We start from the raw sequence: 13,807 nt of genomic DNA on the forward strand, positions 1-13,807 counted from the left end.
CTCAGTTAACAAACACCAAAAGCATCCTCCTTCAGAGGCTTAAATAAAGTCTGGCAGCATGCCCTGAAGGTCAAGAAAACTGATCTAAGCTCTCTCTCTTCTCCACCCACATTTCTCCATGTGCCCCAACCTCTCCCTGCCCCCTCCTATTGGCTGCCTTTCTCAGGCATATCTTCATGTTTGCTTGTCTCGTGTAATACTACAGTTCAGAGGCTCATTCCTGTCCATATTTTCCATTAAATCATTTTGTCTGAAGGTTTTTATATTCCAAGTCCAATGGAGACAGAGCTTTGCTGCCTGGTTTGGCTCAGGCTCGCTGTGAATGCTAAAGATTCCCAAAGGCACATTTCATTTAGAATCAATAAGATTTATTGTGTATCATGTAAATCCCAGCTGATTAGTCAAAACACATAAGAGGATCGCCCCTCCTGGCACACACCAGGCTCATCACAGCCATGTTGACATTGTGATAATGATGTTATTAGCTTAGGAACCTCTAATAAACACTCTTAAATGGGTCTTTTGTCCATTTAGCTGCCTTTCTCCCTTTCTATGTCTAGCTGTTGTTTTCCTGCCAGCCACTGTGCGTTTGGATGCTATTCAATATTTAGTTTTATCCTATTAAGGTGGATCTCAGTTAATTACACAGGAGGAAGAGAGACAAAGAGGGAATTTGGGACCCACTCGTTTAAGTCCTGGCATCATGCTTTTGCAACATAGATGTAGCTATAAGACTGAGGATAACCAAGATGCCCGTCTAGCTCAGGGAATTAATACACTTTAACCTCTGACTTGAATTCAGCTTCTGACTAAATCACAAAGGGAATGTGCTTGATGGGCTCAGTTTGATCCCCACGCGAACTGGGTACATGACCACACCATGAAACCCGCAACTCATTCTGACATGACTTCACTCTGGAGTGGCTGATGGACCGGAACAGTTAGATGCACCAGAGGCTGGGATTCAGATGCAGCCGCAGAATTGGGTGGAAAAGCCCAGTACTGAAAGAGCAAAGGTGCTGCAGGTCAGGTTGAGGAGCACTGTCAGAGCTGCAGAAGGGTGGGAAGTTGCTCAGAGCCTGCTGGCACTTTACTTGCTTCTGGCCAACGTTCTGAACCTATCAGATTCATAGACCCCACCATTCACCTAAAAAGAAAAAGGAAAGAAAAGTGAGTGTTGCACCCCCTCTCACTGCCAGGGGAGCAGGGAATATTGCACCTGTGTAGTCCCACTTCCATTCAGTCCCTGTAAATATCTGCATAGCCGGCGATTCCACAATCACTGCCTTTGGCAACAGCATGTCCAGGCATGAGGATGCCGAGAACACATTGACTTGAGTCACAGCACATGCCCCAGAACACCCATCATCCCCTCAGTTCTCTCCTGAATCCCCCCCACGTCACAACTTTGGAGCAGAGCGGAGATGTGATGCCTGTCACATCCCAGTGCTCTTTCACCTCTCTGTCCATCAGACAGGTAGTGGCTGTTCGGTTTATTTAAAGGACCATGCCTCATTAAACCAGAGGCAAAGTGAAAGAAGCCTGTCCTCTCACTCTGAAGTTCAAAGGTGGTAGTAACAGATGTCCCTGTCAGCTTTACAGCACCTGAGGAAGGCCTGGAGCTGTTTGTTTAACAGCACCATCAGTAACTGATTATTGGCACCAGCAGGGAACATCTGTTCAATTTACAGAAATGGCCGTGCAGCCCCTCTCTCACCTGACATCCTCCCTGGGTTTTATTGAATCTTTGGTCCTCACAATTGCCTCTAATTTCATTGCCAGCCTTGTGAATAAAAGCACTTCCCCTGCAGCTACTTCAAGACACTTTTATGTCCCCTTCCCTTTGTCTCCATATTTTCCCTTTATCGTACATGTGAGCAGCACTTAAAAACTGCATTGAAGGAATCAGAAAAGCTTGGCTGGCATTTAGCACTAGTATGGCCAGGCTCAGGTGCCTTGGGCAACCTTCATTCGAATAGGAAATCTCCGATCCTGCCCAGGCTCCAGACCAATTGTGCCTGGGCTACACACACCTAACGCGCAAAGAACATGTAATAAAATCAAGGTTAAAATAAACACATGGAAACCAAGGTAAGATGTGCAGAGCGAGATGCAGATTATTGATGGCTGCTTGAGGCAAGGTCTGTTGTGCATAAGGCAGGGCACAGGGCTTACACTCCTTGGGGTCATTTTACTGTTCTCAGCATTGGAATCAAGATGTGTGAAACTCAGGGTCCCCATCTCAGCAGTGTTTTCATGCAGCTTTCTTTGGTGTATATCAGGGGTGACCAAACGTACTGACCCTCCAATATGGCAATTGTCAGAAGTTCAAGAGCTGGGGCGTGCCTGCTGGGGCTTGGGGCTTCAGCCCCGCGGAACGCGCCTGTCAGGGCTTCAGCCTTTGTGGGGAGGGAGGTCTCAGAGCTTCTGCCCCGTGGGAAGCCCCTGCCTGGGCTCAGGGCTTCAGCCCCACTCCTGCTGAAATCCTGAGCCCTGGCACATACGCCCTGTGGGGCTGAAGCCCTGAGCCCCAGCAGGTGCACCCCACAGGGCTGAAACCCTGAGACCCCCCTTCTCGCTGGGCAGAAGCCAGAGGCAATGCATGAGGGGGGTATATGGGGTCACATGTCCCCCTAGATTTTTGCCAGGGTTTTCTGGCCCCATTCGGTCACATGGTGCACCAGGCCCCCTCCTTGCACTGCAGCTGCTGGAGCCAGAAAGATGGGAGCTGCGCCTTGGGTACAGACAGCGGCAAACAGCTGAGAGTTGCAGGAAAAGCCGCTGCTTTTGCTACAGTCTCTCCCTGCAGACCTAAAGCAGCAGCCCCTCCTGCAACTCCAGCTGTTTGCGGCTACCTCTCCATGCGGAGCTAACACTTGGGAGCTGCAGGGAGGGGTAGCTGAAGGTAAGAGGATGGTGTATGCATGGAGGGGGTGTGACTCAAGCTGTTGGGGGGTGGGGGGAGTGAACCTTTCAATTGTCCCCCCCCCGCCGCAGCAGGCGCCAGTCATCTCTGCTACTAGCTCCAGCACTGGCCGCAGGGCAGAAGCCCCAAGCTCCCTCCCCCAAGTCTGGTAGGCCGAGAATGGGGGGTGGAGTTGGGAGCTCCGGGAGCCACACTTCAACTGTAAAAGAGCCACATGCAGCTCACGAGTCGTGGTTTGGCCACTCCTGGTGTATATGTTGAATGTTCTTCGATTTGGCCTAGGTGCAGTAACTGGCATGTTTTTCCCAAGATACTGGCCCTGTTCTCCTTAGTCCACCCAGCTCGGCTATCGCTCCTCAATCCTGACCCACCTTGCCTCACGCTGATTCATTCCAGGTCTCCCCACACAACTCTGCCAATGAGCCTCTGTCCTGAATGACAGTAGTTCCCAGAGCTGGAGCCCAGTTTTCCAGAGGTGAAAGGCCTACTGCACTGACCCCTCTAGTGTAATCTGGTTCTGAAACCATTTTTAGTAGCCTCCAAACTCAGGTGTGGGCTTTTGGATTCTTTTCTTGGGGAGGGTCAAATAATTAGGCTAGATGAAGCTCACCCCCTTGCAATGATAATAATAATAACTATGATTATAGGTGGAGCCAGCAATGCTCCCTATAGTTCAGGTTTCCAGACACTTTCCATTATAAGACCCTGTTTTCAGTTGCTTATAACTTTGCCAAACATTAACTATTTGCACTGAAATTTCCCATGCAGGGTGTCTGTCTCTGGCTGAATTTTTTTTGGAAAATTTCAGCGTAAATGGTTCAGATAATTCCGAGAATGAGAATCTGAAAAAATACATTGTTTTGCCCGTGTCAAAAAAAATTCTTCCAACCGTTTCTCTAGCACTTCCATTCATTGGAACAAGGACTTGCAGTTTGGCAGGGTGTGAACAGGGGGCAGCAGGGGGAGTGTCCTGATGTCAGGGGTGTGACTTTTTTCTGTTCCCATGAAAAATACTCCAATTTGACCATGTTATAAGCCTTTGAAAAATCTCTGTTTTCACACGTTCAGCAGGGACTTGTTAGAGTTTGGCAGGTAAATTCTCCAAAGATTCCATCCGCATGAGACAAGCTCCAATACCTCACATCTCTGACATGCTGACTGGACTGTGCATAGGCACCCACTCTGTGGGTGATTTGAGGCTGCAGCACCCACGAAAAAAAAAATAGTGAGTGCTCAGCACCCAGCAGTCACCCACCAAACAGACTGTTCGGTGGGGCCCCGTTGATCAGCTCTTCCCCCCACTCCCAGCATCTCCCGCCCACCACCGATCAGCTGTTTGGCGGTGGGTGGGAGGCATTGGGCGGGAGGGGGAAGAGCAGGGGTGGGAAGAGGTGGAGTGAGGGTGGGGCATACTTGGGGGATGGGGAGGAGTGGGGCAGGAAGAAGCAGAGCAGGGGCACTGGGGGGAGGGGCACAGTGGCCTCAGGGTGGAGCAGAGGTGGAGCACTCCCAAAGAAAGTCAAAAGTCGGTGCCTGTGGGACTGTACATGCACCATCCCCACACAGTGACTGGGCATGCTCCATCCCAGGGCTTCCTAGCTGAACAGGACTTCCCTGCAAGTACTGCTCTGGGCTGTTGCCAATCGCTCTGGCATTGGACACTGGAACTGAAAGCAGGGAGACTGTCTCTCCGGTGCTCTCAGTGCTCCCTCTGCTGATGCACAAGCAGCTTGGAGGAAACTGAGGCAGGACAATGCTTACAGGTGTCTAGATTTTTGTCTAGCTCTGTGTATTCCTTGAGCTATCTAAAGTAAAGAGTAATTGTGTTAGAAACCTTAGCAAACAGGGGGTTATGTGCTTCCACTATCTCATGTTCCTGGGGGGAGATACAGTAAATCAGAATGCCATGAGGTTGGTGCTTTGGGAAAAGGTGTGTTTAAGGAACTGGGGAGCCTATGATGGATCATCACAGGTCCTGGGGACCTAGGGCAGCTGGATTGTGAGGTCTCAGTTCTAAGCAAAGGTAATAAGCAAAGAGCCTGTGTCCCGGAAGTGATCCAGAGAGCCAAGGTAAAAGACAGTGCTGGAGCCCTCTCAGACTCAGGAAACTTAAAGCATAGGGGTCCAGTGTGTGAGGATGAAACACAGCAGCAGGGTGAGGGTCTCATGATTAAAGCAGCTGAATGCTGCCCTGGAGAACTGGATTCTATCCCGGCCTCAGCCATGGAATTCCTACATGATGCTGGGCAAGTCAGTTAACCCAAGTTTTTTGCAGACACGAGCTGTAGCTCACGAAAGCTTATGCTCTAATAAATTTGTTAGTCTCTAAGGTGCCACAAGTACTCCTTTTCTTTTCACTAATTAAGTGTTCCTCATTTACTGGGTGCCTGACTTGAGACCCCAGGATCTGGTTTGCACAAGTGCTGAGCACTCACAGCTACGACTGAAGTCAATGAGACCTGTGCTTTGAACAAATAAAGTGCTACATAATGCCAAGTACTGTGAAAAACCAGACCCTACGCATCTGAAATTGGGCTCTCAAAATTAGTGGATACTTTTGACCTTAACCTCTCTGTACTTCAGTTTCCTATCTGTAAAACAGGTATACCCCTGGATCTTAAAAAGGGGTTGTGAAGATAAATCAATTCATGTCTGTGAAGCACTCAGATACTACAGCGCTGAGTGCCAAGGAAAAGCCAACGAGGAAATTAATGCTTCTGTATTCAGAGCAGGGTTTGAATAGTGTGCAGTAAGGAAGGCCTGGGGCCACACACTGAATGTGGAGGATAAAAGAAACATTGAAGAGCTACCTATTCACTGAATGTGGCTGGGATGCTGTGGGAAAATAGTATGTGATCGTGTAATTAAAGACTGTATCATAGTGCATATGCACAAGGGGAGGCAAATTAAGGCTGCACAGACAACCTAGAGTCTGGCATTGCCTAGCTTTTGAGTGCTTGACTCTGCAATCTTAACATTCTTTTAACATAGTTTTTTAAATGTAATCTAAAATTTCTATTGTGTCAAATCCTTTGTCGGCATCAGGGTCCCTCTGTCATAGGTGCCAACTCCATGGGTTCTCCAGGACTGGAGCACCCATGAGGAAAAAATGGTTGGTCCTGAGCAATCCCCCTATCAGCTCCCCCTCACCCCCTAGTATGTTCTGCCTGCCTGCCAGCAGGCACCATAAATCAGCACCTCCCTCCCTCCCCATGCCTCCCGCTTGGCACAATCAGCTGTTTTGCATCATGCAGGAGGCTCAGGGGGGCGGAGGGAAGGAGGAGGAGCAAGGATGCAGCACGCTTGGGGGATGGAGTGGAACAGGGCAGGAAGAGGCGGGGCATGGGTGGAGCAGGGGCAGGAAGAGGCAGGGTGGGGGTGGGGGAAGGGGTGGAGTAGGGGTGAGGCCTGGGGTAGAGCCTGGAGTCCAGCACCCTCTGGCACTTTGGAAAGTTGGTGCCTGCATCCGCTGTCCTGGGCAATGTACAGATACATGGATGATATGGTCCCTAGCCCAAGGACCAATCTTGTTTTGTATTTATAGAGTAAATTCTAATATAGGATATTGCCAGAGTAACCAGATGTAAGATCGGTGGTGAATACCCTCCCCACACTGCATTTTGAAAACAAAATATATAATAATAGCATTTCCACATCATCCATTGGATGGGAAATAATAACCCCCTCTCACCTAGGTACCTGGGAGATGGGGTCTGTGCCAGCCAGTACAGATCCTTTGGGACCCTCATGCACCCCGGTCCCAGTTTTACTAATAAGGGAGGAGGCATCAGCCTAGCTATTGGGACAGGAGGGCTCCAGGAGACACTAGAGCCAAGGACAGCTATTCACAAAGCTCAAGGAGTTGGGAGAGAGTATGAGCCCTCTGGGCCTGATTCACTCACACAGCTGTGCCACCATCCTCACAAAGGGGCGTACAGAGAGACTGCCACAGGGAACTTCTCTCCATTTCCTCAAGATGCTCAGGCCGTGAGCTTGAGAAGAGCTGGGAATTGAGCCTGGCATTGTTATTAGTTTGCACCACTTTGGTTCCTTTGTGTAGCCTGCTCAGGACTGCTGGGCTGGGCACTGCACTTAGGTCTCGTTAGATGGGATAGTCCCTGCAGCACATAAATAAGGCCTCCGAGCAGGAAGTTATTTTGTTTACTGCAGTGAAGCCTTTTGTGGTGGGTGGATCTGTATATGGGACCCTGTTACAGACTCTCTACAGACCATAGATAGGTTAGCTCCAATATCCCCTCTCAACCATACAGCAAACAGGGACCCACTCAGACAGCTGGCCATGCGATAAAGAATTCTAGCATTTTCGACATCATCCTCTTTCACCCTCCTCCCCCAGTCCCATCTCTCTTTTATACCTACTGCACTTATATCCCTGCTTTATGAAATAGCTCAAAGTGCCTGCGCCAGGAATGCTTAATAAACCACTCAGCCTCAGAGAGAGAGGACAGGCCAGCAGCCGGCAAATGGAATTCGAGGGACCCCTGACATTGTTCCTTTCAAAGAAAAAAGGAAAGGGGGGAAAAAAAGGCAAGTGCCCCTCTAGTGCATCTTCCCCGCTCCCACTTCCTTGCCGCGGCTGCGTGTCACTAATGCAAAGGGCGTGAGAGGAAGAGCTGCTAAAAGCCTTGCAGACTCAAGCCTCAGTTTGCTGCACAAACCTGAGGAGAAACAAAAAGCTTTCAAGGCCTTTAAAGCAACCGAGTGCTGCCCCTCCTCCGCAACCCATTGCCCACTGGTCATTCCTCAGGTAAAGAAGACACCCACCGACCAGGCTAATTGGCCAGTTATAGTCCCCATGTCATGCACAGATAGGAAGAAATGAGTTGAGAAGGGGAAAATAAGGAATCAATTTGATTTAAAACCTATATTAATATAGAGCTTGTGAAAGTGAGGGATTAAAAAGCTACTGGCTAAAGGTAGCTGTGGTACAGAGTGGGGATGGGCAGCTTTCCCACATCAGGTCTGCCGATGCTCCTCACTCTTGACCAGCAGCATCCCCTGATGTTCCAGTCCTGAGCTTCTCCAGCCTCCACACAGCAACACCACGGCAACTCAATCCTGACCTCCTAGTCCAGAACAGGTTCCCCACACAACACTACTAGTACATCCAACTAGTGACCTACAACATTCCCTGCTGTTCTGGATCTGGGCTCCCCATACACAGCTCTGCCATTGCCCCTTAATCCTGACCCACAATATCCCCCGAGTGTAGCCCAGGAACCCCCTCGTGCACATACAGCTCTGCCAATGCACCTAAATGCTGGTCTGTAATGCTCCATCCTTTTCCTGACCCAGGACTCTCTTGGGAAGACACCATTATGAAAAATTGTGTGTAAGCTTATAAGCCCTAGGTGAGTTGGATGTGGTTTGAAAGAAACATGTGGAGGACAAGGTGGAGTGGTACTGAGTTAAATGAAAAGATGGTTTGTAGAGGGACTGTTTGAGACAAGGGCCTGTGCCACTAGAGAGGTCAGTGTTCAAGGCTACAGACTGGCAGAGGAGGAGTTTGGACAGAATACATTTTGTGGCTTGTTTGTTTGGATGGAATGTTTTGCAGAAAGTCAGTACTCTGAGAAATTACTTCAGTGAATCAGCTATGACTGCGTGTCACAGCATGTGCAACCCTGAGATCTGGGGGAAGACCGACCAGATCTCCAAAGAGTAAGGCAATGGGTAAAGCTTTTTGGAGGGACTGTGGGACCAGCCCTGAAATTCTCACGTAGGCAAAACTCCTCCTGTCTTCAGGGTGAGTGTGTTACAAGCATGAAAGTATGCAGTGTAGTTGTAGCCATGTTGGTCCCAGGATATTAGAGAGACAAGGTGGGTGAGGTCGTATCTTTTATTGGATCAGCTTCTGTTGGTGACAGAGACAAACTTTTGAGTCACACAGAGCTCTTCTTTCTGTATGGCTTAAAAGCTTGCCTCTTTCACCAACAGAAGTTGGTCCAATAAAAGACATTGCCTCACATGTACCAAAGGATAGAATTCAGTCCCTAGAATCCAGTGTCTCCTTAGAATTGTGTGCATGCAAGGGCAAATGGGGATGGAGAGAAATCAGTGATTCCTATTTAACAAACACAAGGCAATGGAGGCCAGACGGCTGCAGTTTCTCACCATGCTGCAGATCGCTTTCCAGCACCCTGCAACACCAGTAGCATCTCTTGGAATTAGAACAATCTTTCTGAAAAGATGAGGTATTTACTACGCAGGGCAGACCAGCCTTTGCTGTACATTAAAGTGTGTCTCACAAATTTTCATGTGCCTTAGTCTGGGTTGAAAAATATCACCCACCATCAAATACCAGCAAATTTTAACTCAACACTAGCCTTGAAGCCTAGGCTTGACCTGCACTGACTGGAGATCTTGAGGCCCTCAGTGTAGCAGAGGCAGCCAGGGGACACCTATTTACTTGTGCAAGAAGGGAGGCCACACACAGCTGTCCAGACTGTGGAGCAAGGTAAACAGTGTGAAGTAATAAAGTTTGCAAATGACAATGCAAACCACAGAAACACAGAGAAGGAGAGCAGACAAATTAATTCCCTGGCTCGGAAATTGCTAAGCATACAGAGGTAGGGGGAGATTCTTGGCTTTTCCCCTATAAATAATCTTTGCTGGTACAGCACAGGTGAGAGGTAGAAGGGGTGGAGGAGGCACAGGGGTCAACCGAGAAACGTTACTGAAATATGGGAACAGCTGACGTTCAATCAGAAACCATCTGAGAGAGAAATTATTCCCCGCAATCAGAATGGATAGAAATGCATTGTAACCTGGGTACAGTACAACCAGGGATTTAAATACACTAATGCTGAATTTGGCTTAACATGACTCCATGGCTCATTGTTTCTTGAACCTGTTCTACCAACAAACATGATCTGCTCGGATGCTGAGCTCCCACTGAAGTCACTGACTCAGAGGAGCAGGGCCGACAGAAGCAACTCTGAAACTGCAGATAAACTAGAATGGCCTCATTTGGGTATAACAGTCCCAAGCCACACTGGTCAGATTGTATTGTACCAGCATGGCTCTGCCAGTGCCTCCAAATGGACAGTTACATTCAATCCTGTATGTTTAAATTACAGACCCAGCTGCTGAAAGTTGGCTGAGGGGGCAGCATTAGCTCTAGTTAGTTCCCATCTCGCCTTGCAGATGTGAGTGCTGAGCATCCCTCTCGCTCAAGTTGATTGGTGCTGCTGGTGCCTAGCACTTTTGAATATGAGGCCCCCAATGACTACAAGAAAGGGCAGATGATTCTTTGTTGAAAGAATCTGACTCCAAATTCCTGCTTTGTTTGTTTCCCTCTCTCTGCCTCTCAGGCTATTTCGGGAGGAAAGTGTTTGCATAAGAGGCACTTTACAATAATTGTTTCATTCCTGCAGATCCACGCAGCACCAAGATATGTTTTGCAGCTCACAATGTCTTTAATGCAGAGATGTACTGAGACAGAGGTTACAGCTCAGCTCAGGGCCAGCCTTGCAATTTGTGGGTAAGCAAACAAAAGAGGCTGCTGGGAGTGGGACATAAAGGGAGCTGAGAGTTGTCTCTCCCTTTGGCCCCATCGTGGGGGTCAGTGAAGATCAGAGTGGGCCATGACCTTTTCTGTTTGTTTGTCCCACCGCCACACACCATACTCTGAGAGGTGAATGGTATCACTTCTTTGCTATCTTACTGCCCTGGGGAATCATTTATTTGGAAGTTGAATCCCATAAAAAATTTACCATGAAATAGAATGATCACAAAATCATGTCCTCCTGCAAACAAACTGCTCTGAAAACCTGGAGGCCATGCACACCTCATGGACCATACACTACACTAATGGAGGCCATGGGTCAGTTTTCAGCTCAATGCTTTCCCTATTTCTCTCTCATTTTTGGGTGTCTCTCCCTAGTGGCCATCTGGTCACAAAGGCCAAAGTTACGACAGCTACAACCCTGCAGTCTGCAGAATGGTGAGGACACCACATTTCCTGTGCCGATGTAAATGTGACTGCAATTAGTCCTTGGAGGACTGGAAACAGTCTGAGCTCTAGAATGAGATGTCCCTATTTAACAAACTCAGGGCTCTGTATGTGTGAGGCATGCAGGTCTCTGATGATCGGGAGAGGATGGGGAAACAGGATGGGGAAATTCTGCCCTTCAAGTCATTTTGCTGAATCTGACCCCAGAAAGACCCCGTCTCAATCTGCAGCCTCCTCTAATTGCTGCTTCCCTCCCACAAAACAATGTTCATTAAGAACAAGGGGATGGGACTGCCAGGAGTGAATGATAGCAGGAAGTATATTGTATCCCTACACCACTCAATGACCACTGGCATCCAATCAATGACTGTTGTCATTGGCCATTAACTAGAATGGAAGACTGAGATACATAAAGCATAGCTCTTCCCACCAAGAAGCAAGGGTGACACCAAGTGACAGAAGAAACATCCTCTCTATTCCAGTATCCACACCATGAGGGAGCATGCATGAGTGAGTCCCTGTGATTATCAGAAATGATAAGATATCTCATCAAAAAGTGTTCAGGAAAACTAGTGCCCGGTCCTTGGGGAAGGAAAGAGATGGCAGGGATACTATTATGCATTAGTGCAGTCTAATCTTAGTGATAAGAGGGCAAGAGGGAATCTCAGTTCAGATCCTTGGGGACATGATCACATGAAAAACCAAAAAAATTGGCTTCCTTATTGGGATCCCATCATAGAGGCCAAGGATTCATTGGGCCCTGGAGCTGAACTCATCTGTCATGCCTTTGAAATGGCCCATTGGTGGAGAGGCTGGTGCATGGGGACATGGTTGCCTACTGTTGCCTGTGCTAGTGATCTATAGAGGTTTCAATCTTTAGCACCGCTGGAACATGTATTTTTCACTGGCACAATATTCATATTTTTATACCAATGGTCGAAATGCCAAACCCTTGGGATTGCATTGTGTTCTGATAACAATAGGTCAGCTGCATCCATTGGGGACTGGAGTGGGGCACAACTCAGGCTGCATCACATCTGTCATATTTAATGATCAATAGAGCCTACAATCACAGGGGCTGTTGTTGAATTAAATGCACAATACACAACAGGAACGTTGCAGAACCTCTCACTGAGAGGAGAGAGATATTCCAACCATCGAAGGAAGGGGTCAAAACAGGAAAAAGGTTTTCAAACCTATGACGATTTTCACTGCCTCACTGAAGGACCAGGTGGCAACGTGACAGAACGCACTTGACTCTCTTCTCTGGAGGCGACCAGGCTTCCAAGTTTACTTGGATCACAAATGTGATGAATTTGCTGGTCACAAGGGGCCAGGTCATATTCTTTAGAAAGGAACATTTTGAGTTAGCAAAACTGTTGCTCTCATTGACTGCTAATCTATTCCCAAGTGGCAATTAGGAATGTGATCATCTTACTGGGAGTGGGCAAAGCCAGGCGATCCTCAGGGAGGAGGATGGGGTGGACTCTTCTCTGAGAACTGATGTGAAGAGAGCAGTAGAGTCTTGGTGCAGCATGGTTCTCTCTGACTAGAAGGGCAGTGAAATGGGGCACAGTGTCCCCTCCCCACATTGAGTGTCAGCTTTTTCTGCATTCAGGCTGTACAAAACTCTTCTGGGGCGATGGTGCTTTACCAGGAGGGGAGGTAATGCTGGAAAGTGAAGAGTCAGGAAGGCTCCATCGCAGATGGCCAAAGAGAGCTGGACTGAAGAAAGCAGGCAGTGGGGCAGTACAGGAGGGGGATTGTGCATCAGTCCCAGTCCTGAGGGGGGAACACCCACAACACATTTTGGAAAGACATGTTTGTGACAAGGTGTAATAGAATGCACTCGTGTATTCACCTTATGAAGTATCATTTGAAAACTAATATCTCACGGGTCAATAATATCATGGTGGAATGAATGTAGCAAACATTGTGTGTAAAGTTATGAATTTCCCCTCCGTATAATGTTAAAGCCCATGTTTAAAGTCACGTAACCATTAGGTAAAGCTGATCAAGCAGGTCTTAAACAAAGGGATGTGTGTTTACCTCAATTTGCATATAAGCTGTAAACAGAGCCCTCAGAGAGCGGGGAGAGAAGGAACAGTATGAAATCTCCCCCACACACACCTGATGTCTCCTTGCTCTCCACTGGAAAGAACGTTATCTAAGGGTATGTCTTCATTAGCAATGTTAAAGCGCTGCCATGGCGGCGCTTTCACGTGCCTGTGTAGTCGTGGCACCAGCTGTGTAGTTGCGGCACTCCACCTCCACGAGAGGAGTAGCTACAACTGCTGGGAGCTGCTGGTGCACTGTCTACACTGCCACTTTACAGCGCTGAAACTTGCAGTATTCAGACGGTGTTTTTTCACTCCCCTGAGCAAGAAAGTTGCAGTGCTGTAAAGTGGCAGTGTAGACAAGGCCCAAGGGTCACTCTCAAGGAAATGCATTTCAAAGGCTGATTTAACTATACTCATAAGAGGCAAAACCACTCCAAGTTATCTCTCCCTATCCATCTCTCTTGAACTTAAGAAGACAAAAGAATCCAGCTGTTTGACTCTGGGAAGGATCCTGACCTGAAGATTGGTCAGTAATGTTGATGGAAGCATATGGTAAGAATTTTACCTTGAACCAAGCCTAGTTTGTAAAAGTTTAGTACAGTATCTTTTTTTCTTATAACCATTTTTGACTTTAATGCTTTAATACTTGTACTCACTTAAAACCTCTCTCTTTGTAGCGAAATAAACTTTTTTGTTCTTTAATCAAAATTAATCTAGTGTTCTGAACTGTGTGGGTAACTCCAATTAAGGTGGCAAATTGTATATTGTTCCTTTACAGGGACAACGGACCTTTATTATCTGATCTGTCCAGCAGAGGGCAGTACATTTTGGGGGGGGGGGGGGGAA

General features: G+C 47.9%; 1 long non-coding RNA gene across 2 annotated transcripts; it reads right to left on the reverse strand.

The window, feature by feature from the left end:
- Positions 1-357: 357 nt before the first annotated feature.
- Positions 358-13,051, reverse strand: LOC122455987. Of its 2 annotated transcripts, none has more exons than XR_006274564.1 (3): positions 13,032-13,051; positions 12,098-12,246; positions 358-1,118 (listed from the first exon to the last, which is right to left on the reverse strand). It is a non-coding gene; the product is annotated as an uncharacterized LOC122455987 (long non-coding RNA). The 2 variants fall into 2 exon arrangements; XR_006274563.1 differs by lacking the exon at positions 13,032-13,051 and adding an exon at positions 12,340-12,437.
- Positions 13,052-13,807: the final 756 nt, after the last annotated feature.

This window comes from Dermochelys coriacea, chromosome 10 (genome assembly GCF_009764565.3).
Source record: "Dermochelys coriacea isolate rDerCor1 chromosome 10, rDerCor1.pri.v4, whole genome shotgun sequence".
Classification (NCBI taxonomy): Eukaryota; Metazoa; Chordata; order Testudines; family Dermochelyidae; genus Dermochelys; species Dermochelys coriacea.